The sequence below is a fragment of the Pteropus alecto genome, unplaced genomic scaffold, assembly GCF_000325575.1.
Source record: "Pteropus alecto unplaced genomic scaffold, ASM32557v1 scaffold43, whole genome shotgun sequence".
Classification (NCBI taxonomy): domain Eukaryota; kingdom Metazoa; phylum Chordata; class Mammalia; order Chiroptera; family Pteropodidae; genus Pteropus; species Pteropus alecto.
In genome coordinates this window covers 6,730,670-6,744,253 of record NW_006435764.1, presented here as the reverse complement: position 1 = coordinate 6,744,253, position 13,584 = coordinate 6,730,670, and positions in this window count along the sequence as shown.

The following is a 13,584-nucleotide window of genomic DNA, read 5'->3' as shown; positions in this document are numbered from 1 at the left end:
GGGGCGGGGCCTGGGGGCCGGGGCTAGACCTCCAGGGGGTGGGGTCAGGACCGGGGTAGAGAGCGCTTCCCTCTGCGGGCCCCTAGGGCTCCCAGACTTGCCCCTGGGGGGAGACCTCGCTGCCCCCCAGCAATAGCTGGGGGGCAGCCCCACCCACGCGTACACCAGACCCACACACCAGTGGGCTTGGGTTACTGCCGCCTGCCCTGGGGGCCCCGAGGCCGCCTGCCCGCCCGCCCGGGTGGAGCCCAGCTTTTCCTTCCATTTCCCTTCCTGCCAAGGAACTCCCCGTCCCCCCTTCCGCAGGGGGACCCCCCCCTTCAGGCGCCCTTGGGGGCCAGAGCGGATGGGAGGCCGGACAAACGAGGAATGAATTTCTCCAAGAGCTACTTGGCCAAAGCCTAGCTTCTGGTGCATCTGCGGGTCCCCAGGGGTCACCCCATTCCCTTTAACTGCTTCAGTGTGCACCCCAAAACAGTAGCATAAGGGACTGAGGGATGGAGAGTGGGAGGTGTAGGGCAAGGTCCGGACTGCAGGGAGAGGGAGGAGCTGGGTCTCCTCCCCAATGGGTTCACTGTCACCCCAGCTGGGAGCAGCATCCCCCTCCCCCAGGACAAGCACGGGCAGAGTGACAGACTGGGAAGCGGGTAGAGAGGCACAGACGGAGATGGGGGAGGGGGGTGGGCAGAGACTTTCAAAGCCAGACCCAGCCACCCTGCCAGGCACACAAAGAGCCAGCGCACACACCGGCGGCGGCTCAGAGCCTGCGAGCTGTGCCGGTGCCCGTCCCTGCCGCCCCGGGCACGTGCGGCAGAGCACACAGCCCCAAGCCCCCGCCCGCCGCGCCTCCCACCCGGACTCCTGAACACACCTCCACCCGAACACACCCCGCTGTGCCCAGACGGAGCCGAGGCTACACTCGCACCCTCCTCTCCCTTCCCTTCCCTGGCCACTCTGTAATCAGATTCCTAAATTTAGAAGCAACCCAGGGCCCAGCCAGGGATCCCCGCCCCCACCCGCTGCCTGCGGTGGGCCGGCCGGGGTCCTGCGGTCGGTCCACGACCCGGCTGGGGCCTCTTGGTCCTAGGGGCGTCTGGGGGCTGCCGGGCAAAGTCAGCCACGACCCCACCCAGCTGCGGCGCTGTCGGGCCACATGGGGCCACCCTGGGGCCGGCCACCCAGCCCTCGGCCACGTTGCCCGCCACACCTCCAGCCGGAGCTACAGGGCCTTTTTCCTCCTCTTAAATCATGGATTGGGCACCAAGCCGCAGGGTGGGGAGGTCTGGACAAAGGAGGAGAATGAATGGGCCAAGGGCAGAGCTGAGCTAAGGGGGTCTGCTACAAGATGAAAAGAGCCTCCCAGCCTGACCCCTCCTGAGTGGCAGGGTGCCACCCCGCCCCCAGCACCTCTAATCTTTAGGGAAGCTGTCATCTCTGTCCCCTCCTGCCTGGCAGGCAGCCATCACTGCACACAGCCCTCTCCTATGATGGAGTCTTCCATCTTGCCCACACCGGCCCCCCATTAAGCAGGGCCTCAGTTGGGTCCCTCATACCCCGACTCTTGCCTCCTCTTTGTACTTATACCTAGGGCCCAGGGCCCAGCCGGTCACCCCCAGGCCTCAGCATCATGTGTATTCTGGCCTCCCTCCTCCAGGGCTGCCCCACGTGCCCCCAGCCCCTGGTGTCCCCGCTTCCCCAGCATCCGTCCCCCACCCCCACCATCATAAGAACCTAATTCTGCTCTCCTGTCTCCCTAGAGCCTGTGGCTCAGGGCCAGACGAAGATTCTGCTCTGGAGGTAGCAGCAGGGAGGGGAGGATTATTCCTTGGAGCTGGCAAGGGTAGTCCCCAGGCCCTGGTGTAATGAAGCTTCTGCCTAGGAGGTGGGACACAGCACGGGAGGGGTGTCCTAGGCATTCGGGGTGGGGGGGAGGGGACTGTAGGTGCCACAGTATCCAGATAGGAGGGGCATCATCCCTAGTGAGGAACCCCCTCCCAAGGGGCAATGGCACTGCATTAGGAGGAGGAAGGCCAAGGCCCCACCCTCCCACCTGCTGCAGCCGCCCCCTCCCCAGCTGGCCCCCTCTTTTGTGCAAAGCCACACAAAGGACAAGGGGCCCTGGCCGGCCTGGCCATCTGCTCCCAGCAGCCTGAAGGCTCTTAAAGAGACAGCACCCCCTCCCTGCCGCCCTGGGGCTGCAGGGCAGGGTGGAGTGGGCTGCTCTGCAGAACCCGGTACCCCAAATCCCACCCACTTTTCTCTGGCTCCCCCAGCCCCCAGGTCAGGAATCATTCTCTTCCCCAGGCCCAAGGCGCAGAGGTGCCACGTGGCCAGGAACATGGGGGTGTGGGAGGGGAGAGAAGGAGACAGCCCGGAACCAGTCCCTCCTCCCCTTCAGCTTCAGGCGGCAGAGGGACCAGCAGAACTTGGTAGCTGGACCCTAGATCTGGGGTCCCTCACATCCCTGAGGCCACCTCTGAGCTTGGTGAGAGCCGCTAGTCTCCAAGAAGGCCCTCCCCGCCATTTTCACTGATGAGCTCCCCCTCATCAGTGACAGTGCCTTCTTTCTGAGGCTGCAGGCCAAGATGCAGGCTGCCTTGCAGCAACCCCGTGATCGGGGGCAGAGTTATTTCCTGCGTTTTCCAGTTGAGGAAACTGAGGCTTTGCTCAGCCCACACACAGGGCTCCGCAAAAGCCCTTGGCCATGTCTGAAGGCTGCCTCCCTCCCTAGGCCAGATAAGGCTCTTTACCCAGAGATCCCTGGGGAAGCCAAGACAAAATCCCCGCTCAGGGCCTTTGTCACACTGCTAGGGACACAAGTTTACGTTATTTGTTTGATTGTTTATTTCTCGTCTGTCTCTTCACTGGGCCGTGGGCAGGGATCGTGTCCACCACGTTCACTTCTGTGTTCTCAGTGCCTGGCATACAGTAGGCACTCGATATTTACTGAAAGAATAAATTCCAAGAGCCCAAAAAGCCTTCCTCCGCCCTGCACTCCTCGGTCCTCTGCCAGTCAGGCACCTTGCCTCCGCCCATCTCAAGGTGAGGCGAAGGGACAAAGGTTGAACAGGGATGCTGGGAGAGAAAAAGAGGGTGACCTTGAGGGAGCCGCCCGCCCTCCTCTCACAGCTCCCTCCTCCCAAAGGCAAGGGCAGTTCCAGCCAATCCTGAACCCGGAGCCCTGCCAGACAGACTGGGACTGTCCCGAGCCCTGGCCGCTGCGGTGTGGTGCCTGGGACCCCAGCCAGGCCCTCAGTGGCCACAGCCAAGGGGCTAAGCTTGGGGAGGGAGGGAGACAGGCAGGAGGCCCTGGGGTGGGAGAGGGAGGGTGACAGAATCTAAGCAGAGACCTGGCTGAACAGTTGGGGGAGTTGGGGGCAGTGCTCCCCTGGACTGAAGGCCTGGGGAGGGGCGAAGCGAGACTAAGGAGATGCGTTACAGAGTAGAAGGAGCTTGGAGAGCTCCCTCCAGGGCCCCTACCCCCTCAATTCTGCCCAGACAGGAATGCATGCGATTCCTCCCTCCCTCCCCCCGCACCCCCCAGAACCCACTGGCTGGATATGTGGCCCAGGGCACTGCCCTTCCCCTTTGGGCCCAGTTAGTAATCCCCTGGACTGACCCACACTCCCAACCAGGGTTGTGAAGAGGCTGAGAGAAGGTGACAGAGGTGACAATCCAGTGCTTGGCACCCCCTTAACACTGCGGGCCGTGTGAGGAGGGGGGCTAAAGGCAGCGAGGCAGACACATCTGTGCTTGGTGCTGGGGAAGGGCAGAGCAGAACCAGGCGGGAGGTCAGCAAGGAGACCCCAGGCTTCCTGACACCTACGCCGAGGAAACCTGACTCCCTGAGCCAAGCAGGAACAGGGGTGGAAGGATCAGCAAGACCTTAGCCGAGGTCGACAGGAGAAGGTGACAGGGGCTCCCTAGACCCACGAGGGGGCAGTTTCCAGACCAGGGAGCCCAAGCTATTTCTTCAGAAGCAGGGAAGGGGACCTCCCCCTTGCCCTTACCTGGGCAAGAGCCAGCGCCCTCTGGTGGTGACAGTGTGGACCTAGGGGTCCGACCTCAGCCTGGCCACAAAAGTCCTCTCTGGGAGGCTGAGCCTGGCACCCTAAGGAGCCTGTTCTCCTGGGGGCAAATCCGTAGATCAAGGACCCCGCCAGCCATCTGAATTACTGAGCTTTAGACCCAATCTCCAGCAAGTCTCCTTGGTCTAGAGCCGCCCAGAACCTTCCAGAACAAAGTCAGGTGGAGCAGAAATCCCTAGAGAAATGGTAGGAGACAGGCACAGCAGGAAACATGCAGGAGCAGTGCAGGCCAAGGAGCTCAGGCCTGAGGTGGTTCCTGGCTTTGCTTCTCACTTGCTGTGTGGCCTGAGGTGAGTTACTTGGCCATTCTGAGCCTCAGTTCCTTCACCTCTCAAAGGGAACAATAATTCTGACCTCATCTGATTGCTGGCAGGATCCAGCATCGTCTCAGATGGAATGTTATTACAGCCTCCTTGACTGCCAGTTTCCTTCTGAAGCAGGGGTCCCTTCTTGAGCACCCCAAGCAGGGCTGGAAATCCTGTCACTGCTCTGTGAGGCAGCTCCTGCTGTGTGGCCATCTGAAGACCATCACCGCCCCAGGCTGCTGGGTCTGACCTCTGGAGCCAAAAGTTCTTCCTCTGTGACGTTTGACACTTGACCTCCTCCGTTCAGCCTTTTCGACAGCTCGGTTTCTGCCTTCAGTCTGACCTCTCCACTCCACCATGCACACATAGGTGGATACAGATTCTTAAATTCCGCTTTGATCACGTCCTACTCCTACTCAAGAATGCTCCATGGCTCCCTATTGCCTTCTGGGCAAAGTTGGAACTTCTCTCCTAGCTCAGTACTCAAGGGATTTCTAGCCTGTTTCTGATCCAGCCAAACAGGTCTGCTCTCCATCGGGGGACCCCTACCGGGTGCCCCAGAATGCCCCAGAATGCCCCGTCCACCCTGCAAACCCCGGCCCCGCCCACCTATTTGCATGCCTCATGCCCAGCCTGGTCCTTGGGACTGGTGGCTCCTGCAGGAGCGCTCTGCTCTCACTGGGCACCTCCATGGCTCCCAGGGGAGCAGCCAGCATCCTTCCTGCCCTCCCCCTCCGGCTCCTCCTACACTCCTCCCCCCACCCCTGCCCACCTGCCGCAGGGCTCTTAGCACATGACCTTGCCTCCCACTTCCAGAGAGAATTGAGGCCATCTGGCAGGAACCCCTCTGAGGCCTGCCCCACACCCAGAGGTTCAGCTCTTTCCTTCTCACCTCCGGGTGTAGATGTACCCTCCCCCTTCAAGGCCAGCCTAGCTCCCAGGCCCCTGCATCTTTCCCCGCCACACACACACACACACACACACACACACACACACACACACTCCTGAGCACCTTGGTCCTCATTTATCCCCTGCATTGTTGTCTTTCCCTCAGCACACACCCTGCTTAAGTCCCTTCATCCTAACCCCCCTCACATACACTGACACACCTACACACACAGCCACCCTTCCCTCCATCCATGGTCATTTTTAGCTGCCCCTTTCAGCTAACGCTACTGCAGCGCTTTCTCTTCCTTTTTTAAGCTGGGCTTCCTAAAAGCGTTGTTCGCACCCCTCCATCCTTGCTCTCACCGCCCACTCCCCACCCCGCTGCCGCGCCACTTCGCCCTCTGCCACCTCAGAGACTATTCCTGCCAAGGTCACCAGTAGCTGTCATCTGTAAACCCGAAGGGCCTTTGGCAGGCGTGGTCTCCCTCCACCTCTGCGCAGGACTGGACAGAGAGAGGGCCGCCCCGTCCAAGACATCGGCACCCCGCCGGCTGCTCTCCTGGCTGCCTCCAAGCCCTACTGTCGGTCCTTCGGGCTCAGTCCACAGCCTTAACTCCCTGAGCTGTGGATGCCCCAATCTCCATCCCCAGCCCAGACCCCTGCCTTGGGCTTCAGAACCCCATATCCAACCAACTGACTTCTGGACCTCTGGGCTTGGCTCCCTCTCAGATACCTCAAGCCTAGCCTGTCCAAACAGGTCTCAGCCTCTTGACTGCTCATTTGTACTTCCTGCCCCCCGCCCCAATTCCCTTTCCCACTCGTTCCCAGAGTAGAGACTTGGGAGCCGCCCTGGCCTCCTCCCTGTGCTTCACTTCCCCATCCGTCAGTCTCCAGTTTTTGTCGGTCCCCTCCCGCATAGCCGCTCCCCCTCACCCATCACCGTAGCCGCCTCCCAGCTGGCCTCCTTGCCTCCTCTCTTGCTCTAATCTAATCTAGTCTTTATTCAATAGCCAGGGTGATCTTTCTCAAATCCAATCTGATCAAGCCAATCCTCCACTTCCCATTATTCTTGGATTAAATTCAAGCTCCTGAGCGTGACTTATCTCCTTCTAAATCTGGCCTCCTGACCTCTATTCGCGCCCCCGCTGCCTTTTACCTTTCCCCTCTGAGCATCAATGTGGTGCTTTGGGGTTGATCCCACCCCAATGTCAGCCTTTCCTAACACCCTGGACACCACGATTGACTCAGAGAGTGGACCAGCGACCTAAACTGGCCCAATTGGCGCATGACAAACATGGGACAAAGGCCAGGAAGCTGAGCCAGGAGTGTTGGCTGCCATCTTTGATCCTCAAGGAAAGCCAGCACTGTGGAGGGCACCACGGAGACAAGGGAAAACCTGGTTTCTCGGTGACATCACTGAGCCACTGGATCAACCTCATCTGAAGCCACTGAACCTCTCAACTTTTTAGTCATAGGAGCCAACACATTCCCTTGATTGTTTGAGCTGGATGATTTCAGTCTTTTGTCATTTGCAACCACAGCCTCTAAAATAATACATTTCTCAACACCACCCCACCTGAGCTCACGCTTTAGCCACACTCAACGACCTGCCATTCCTGATAGCTGGGAAGCGACCCTCCTTCCCTCTTGACTAATTCTCATTTGCCTTGCAAAATGAAGCTCAGATATCACCTCGTCTAGGACAGCTGCCCCCTCCCCATTTCGGCATTAGTCACACTCTAATGTAACCAACAACTTACCTGTCTGTCCTCTCCCCCAGGCTGTGAGCCCAGAGAGAGTGGGGCATCTGTCTTACTCACCTGTGCATGCCCAGCTCCTCACACAGCTCCACAGCAGCTGGCACACAGTAGGTGCTCAACAAATGGCTGCTGAGCGAATCAGCCTCAGGTCTCCCGAACATCGCCTCCTCAGGAGGGCCCTCCTAACTGCCCCGCCCTTCTCACTCTGCAGGTACCTACACTGCCAGGTCCAAGAAAATCATTTCTGCCGAGTCTCCCCTCATCTTACCAGCATATTACGAGCTACTTATAGGCAAAGACTTAGAATAATAATAGAAAGAGCAATATTCTTATAATAAGATAACAGCCAACTTCTTTGAGTTCCTATTATTTTTTCACAGCTAGATCCTTAGACCCTGGTACAAATACATAGATTTTTAATAACTGTCGTTGAATAGTGTATGAATAAACAAACGAATTCAGTGCTCAGAGGTATTAACCACTGTGCAAAATGCCTTACTTAGGTTATCTCGTTCTCCCCACATTAGCCCTGTGAGGTAAGCATTCTAATTATTTTCATTTCACAGGTGAGGAGCTGAGACTTCAGAAGGTGACCTGGCTAAGATCACACAGCTTGTAAGTGGCAGAGCTGGGACCGATCTCAAACCAGCTGATGTCAGAGCCCTGTTTTTCATATTCCTGGATCCACGCATCCTTTCAGCAAAGATGCTTTGGGCCGTTCCTCCACTCAATGGTGCTTTGAGGAACCAGACATTTTTATTACCCCTTCTAAGCAGTGAGGTGGTTAGCGGCCACCACGGACAGCGCTCAGTGGTCATCAAGGCCTCAGGTACTTCTCACGTCTCAGCTCTGCCTCTTCCATGAATCAGATTTCCCCTCATGGTCACAAGGAGATGGCTGCAGTTGCTGGGAACTTCCCACCCTCGGAGCCCAATTCCCAGAGTGGGAGGAGAGGGACATAGGGCAGGGGCTTTCTCCCTGGCATCTCTCTTTTATCAGGGAGAAAAACCTTTCCCAGGAATCCCTGGGCAGGCCCATGCCCCTTAAACTAATCCCCAGCAAAGGGGCATAGGATTCCCATGCTGGAACTGGACCCATCAAGTATGTGATCCAGAACACCTGCCATGACATCTAGGGATCTCCATTCATCACCTGAGTAGATTTAGCAAGGAAGGCAGAAGCATGGCTGCTGGGTAGACAGGTAGCCCTGGCCCCCACTGCCCACCCCGGCCCCTGACACAGCACCTTCCTTGCACCGAAGCATTGAGAAATACTTGTTGGCTGAACTACAGTCAGGAGAAAGGGCTGGAGGGGCCTCTTCCCTGGCAGACATGGGCTCTGGACCTGAAGTCTGCGCCTCAAGTCCCCACCTGTCCTAAGATGAGAACCAGCAAAGAGGACTGAGGGTCCACCTGGAAAACAGGCTCATTGGGCCCAATGATGAGTCTGCAGGGATAACCTGGGACAGACAGATGGATCTCGAACTGTTTTTAGGATAGATGTATTTGGTCACTCGTTCAATAAGCATTTATTGTTCATCACCTCTTCCAACTCCCCCTTCTCCTCTGCAAAGTCTTAACGGGTAGTATTGGCAGGCAGATTGCCTGGAGGCTGGTGATGAGACTCTGATCTGCAGAAAGGATGCCAGGAAGGATTAGTTAGGTCTGCCGTGAGCACAAAATGGGTGGCAGGGAGGCAGAGAGAAGGAAAGAGGCTGGGAAACAGAACAAATTATGGGCAGAAAGACCTTGGCCCTAAAGAGAGGGTCCTGGGGTGTTGCAGGTTGAATGGTGTTCTCCCCCAAACTCACATGTTTATGTCCTGACCCCCAGTATTCCAGGAGGCAACCTTATTTGGAGATAGGGTCTTTCCAGAAACAATCGAATTAAAACGAGGTCATTAGGGTGGGCCCCAGCCTAATGGGACTGGTGTCCTTATAAGGAGTAGAAATTTGGACACAGACACCGTGGAGGGAGAATGCCATGTGACAGTGAAGATGGTCACCTACAAACCAAGGACAGCGGCCTGGACAGAACCTTCTTTCCCAGGCCTCGGAGGGACCCACCCCTGCCAGTCCCTTGATTTCAGACTTCTGGTCTCCAGAAGTGTGAGCCGATAAGTGGCCTTGTCTGAGCCACCCAGCGGGGGTTACATTGTTACCGCAGCCCTGGGAAACGACATGGGGCAATGGCCTCCAGGCACAGGAGACTGTTCAGACTGGTCACGGCTGACCCGTGAAAGGACCGGAAGAGGCTGTGGGCCCCAAAGTCAGGACATCTCACCCCCCTCCCACCTGTGGGCCTTGGCTTCCCTGGCCTCAGGGAGGCATAGACTCAATGACCACTTGGTTTCTCCCAGCCCTGACAGTTGAGCGGCCTCTCATCTTCCTGAGGCCAGTGAGGACAGCTGTCACCATTAAATCCAATCACCGATTGTCTCCTGTTGACTTCTAGTGCCAAGGGTGGGACTTGAAGACCTTGACGTTAAGAACAAGCATGAAATTCAGTTGGGGCTTTGTATCAGTCATGCAGCAATAGCGCTGCCTCAAGAATGACCCCAAAGCTTCTGTAGATCAGAATCTCAGAAATGATTCCACTGAGTGGTTCTGCCTTGGGCTCTCCCATGGGTTTGCCGTCAAGATGTCGACTGGGGCTTCAGTCACCTGAAGAGATAATCGTCTTCCAAGTGGCTCACTCCCTGTGTTAGCAAGTTGGGGCTGGCTGTTGGTGAGAGGCCTCAGTCCCTCACCACGTGGGCTTCTTCGCTGTGCTGCTCCTGCCTCCTGCTGGCATGGCACCTGGCTTCCTCCACAGGGACTATCCCAAGAGGCTCAGGCAGAAGCTTGGTCTCAGGGTTTATGACCTCGTCTTGAGAATCACACACCATTGCTTCTACGGCATTTTATTGCGATGCAGCTCAGCTCCATTCAGTGTGTGTGTGTGTGTGTGTGTGTGTGTGTGTGTGTGTGTGTGTGTGTGTGTACTACATAAAGGCAAGAATACCAGGAGGTAAGGATCACTGGGGCCATTTTGGTGGCTGGCTACCATAGGCTAGATAAGAGATCTGGTATTCTAGGGGGCTCTGGGGCAAGGGGTCATGAAGAAAGAGTTATAGATTGAGCTTGGGAAAGACAGAGGCTTAGGAGCATGTTAGCTTCCCAGTGCGGCCGTAACAAAGTACCACAAACTTGATGGCTTGGAACAACAGCTCTATATTTTCTCATAGTTCTGGAAGCCAGAATCAAGGGGTTAGCTGGGTCTCTTCCCTTTAGAGGCTCCAAGGGAGAAGTCCTTCCATGCGTCTCTCCTAGCTTCAGAGGGCTCCCAGAAATCCTTGGTGTTCCTCAGCTTGATCTGCATCACTTCGATCTCTACCTCTGTCTTCACATGGCCATCTCCCGTGTGTGTGTGTGTGCGCGCGCGCGTGCACGCGTGTGTGAAACCTCCCTCTCCTTTCTCTTATAAGGAAATCAGTCACCAGATTTAAAGCCAGTCTTCAATACAGGATGATCTCCTCCTGAGATCCTTAATTTAATCACATTTACAAAAACCTTATTTACAAATGAGGTCACGTTCATGGGCACCAGGGGTTAGGACTTCAGCATGTCTTGTTGGGAACACCATTCAACCCACCATAGGAGATATCCCCATGGAGGGGCTGGTTGAGGCCATGACCTAATATCTCCATCTGCTTCGGCTCAGGTGTCATCTCCTCTAGGGAGCCTGCTACCTCTGCTTTGTGCCCCGCAGCACCTGTGCCTGCCACCATCACTGCCACCATTATTCCTTCAACTAACGTTTACAGGGCAACTGCTCTATGTCAAGCACTGAGCTGGGTCCCAGGGGTACAGCAGTTAAGGCTGTCAAATTTAGCATACAAAAATACGGGACACTCAGTGAAATCTGAATTTCAGATAAAGAGTGAGTTTAAGCTTGTCCTGTGGATTGTATCTGGCAGCCTTAATGGCAGCGGAGGAGACATGCGCGGCCCCCAGCTGCCATGGAGCCTGCAGTCTTATGGGGGAGATGGCGGGACTGAGTGACCTTGATGCTATGTGATAGAGCTGAACAAGGTATTGGCAGGAAGTGTGCCCAGGCCAGCTATGTGAGTGAGAAAAGGCTTCCAATGTTTAAGCTGGGGACCCCAGTGAAGAAAGAGGGTTTCAGGTGAAGGGCCAAAGGTGGGTGTGGAGAGCGGCCCCCTGGCCAGGCGGGCAGAACCCAAACACATAACCCCTAACCCCTCACGGAGCCCAGAACCTCAGAGGGCTTTAACTGGCCTGACCAGATACCAGATATGCATTTTAGAAAGAGGGGGATGTGTCACGAATGCCAACAAACAAACAAACAAACAAACAGCGGGTTGAGGATTTGTTGGCCTGAGAAACAAGGAGATAGAGATGGTAGGCCACTTTCTCCAAAAGTTTTTGAGTAGGAGGGAGGCCCAGTGCAGGCTGGAGCTGGAGAGGAGCAGAGTTGAGAAAGGCTGGGGGGATGGAAGGAGGACTGCAGGGAGGGACCTTGAGGGGACGAGGCCCAGGGCCAGAGATCTGGCCTTGGAGGAGGCTCAGCTCCCCGGTTGGTGGGATAGGAGGGTGGGCGCGTTCAGATTCTTTTGGGGAAATCAGGGGACTCTCAGGGCTCACTGATCACACAGTGCAAAGTCCGCCTTTCCCTGGTCGTGCTGTGACACATCCTCCCAGGGGCAAGGCTTGTCCCCCAAACCTGTTGTCCAGCTCACAAGACAGCATGGAGCACATGATGGCCCCATGCCTCCATGGAGCAAATGACCAAATGGACTGTTGGGAGCAATTGAGAGCTCTAGAGTCAGAAGAGGACAAAATACAGAGCTTGGGGGAGTGGCTGCCTTGGGAAGGAGGAGAGACCAGGAAGGAGGTAGGAGGGGTGCAGGGCCTGGGAGAGAGGGGTTCAGAAAGAGGAAGAATGGAGAAGCCCCCCGGACCAGCTGCCCGGGAGCTGGAGAGAGTGGCTAATATCTGGCAGATATCTGGCAGGGAAGGGTTGCTGGGAGGGGTGGGGAAGGGGCAGAGAGGGTGGGGAGATGTACTTTCCTTTCCTGCCCTATGCCAGGCCATGCCAGGTGCTGTCCACCATCCCATCTCATTTAATCTCATTTAATTCTCACAATTCCCATGGAAGATGATGATGAAGATGATGGCTGTGGGTAGTCTCACTCTGGAAATAAGGAAACTGAGTCTCGAAAACTTTAGGCACCTTGCCTAAAGTCACAAAGCCCCTAAGTAGCAGAGAGGGAGTTTAAACCCAGGCTGGTCTGATTCCAAAGCAGGCTCTGTTCATTACCTCAGTAGATCTGGGCAGGGGACAGGCCATAATTGGGAGCAGCCCCCAAGGACATTGCTGTGGGGCAGGAACAGGGCCTTGGGCCTTCTTAGGCCTCCAGAGGGCCTAGATGATGTCACCTCCCCGAGAGACCACTGGGCCACCTCCCAGGCCTTGTCTGGTATCCAGCAAATTCCAGCAGCCTGGGAGTGGATGGGTGGACCTAAGAGTGGGGAGTGGAAGAAGAGACAGGGCACAAAGCAGTCAAGGTGACAGTCACCCGATCCCTGAAACAGTTGACCATGAAGTTCAATGTGAGTAAAGAGAGAAGAGAAGCCAGCAGAGGGCTGCGCTGGCTTCGGGGCTGAGCCTCATTCCCACCTTTTCCTACTGCTTCCTGTTTCCTTGGCTCTGCAGATACTGTTCCTTCCCCTGGAATCTCCTTGCCTCCTTCTCCTTCAAGAGCAAGTTCAGATGTCCCTCTTCCCACCTGGGCCACCCGCCTCCAGCCCTTAGGCTCCCTCTTTGGGTCCCCAGAGTGCTTAGCAACCAGATTTTCAGAATCACAAGGAATAGGATGCAGGCTGAAGGGTCATTCTAACCAACCTGCATCCCCTCCATGGTCTCATCCATCCTCAGCTTTACATACACTGACTGTGCTGAAATTTGTACCTCCTGCCTGGACCTTGCCACGGAGTTCCAGACTCTGATTTCTCCACACTTCCATATGAAGATCTAAAAAGGCACCTCAAACCAGACATGGCCAAAACAAAATTCCTGATCTTCCCCTTCCCCACCCGCACCTGGCTACTTGCAAAGTGGTCCGCATCTCAGTCGAAGTCACTCCATTTTTTTCAGTAGCACACGCTAAAAATATTGAAGGCATCTTAACACTTTCCTTTCCCTCATACCCAATCCGCCCACAAGTCCTCTTGGCTCTACTTTCGACATGCATCCCAGTTCTGACCCCTTTTCCCACCTCCCCTGCTATCCAGCTCGTTCCGGCATCATCGCTCTTGCCTCGATTAGAGCAGTGGCTACTGCACTGCCTCTCCCTTGACCTCACCCCTACACTCCCTTCTCAGCCCAGCAGCCGGTGGTACTGGGAGCAGCCCTTCTGCTCCTCCACTCAAACTCTCCGATGGTGACCCAGCTCGCTCTAGTCTCAGTCAGTCAAAGTCTTTCAAACCCTACCAGCCCTAAATGATCCTCTACTTACTTACCTGTCTGATTTCACCTCCTA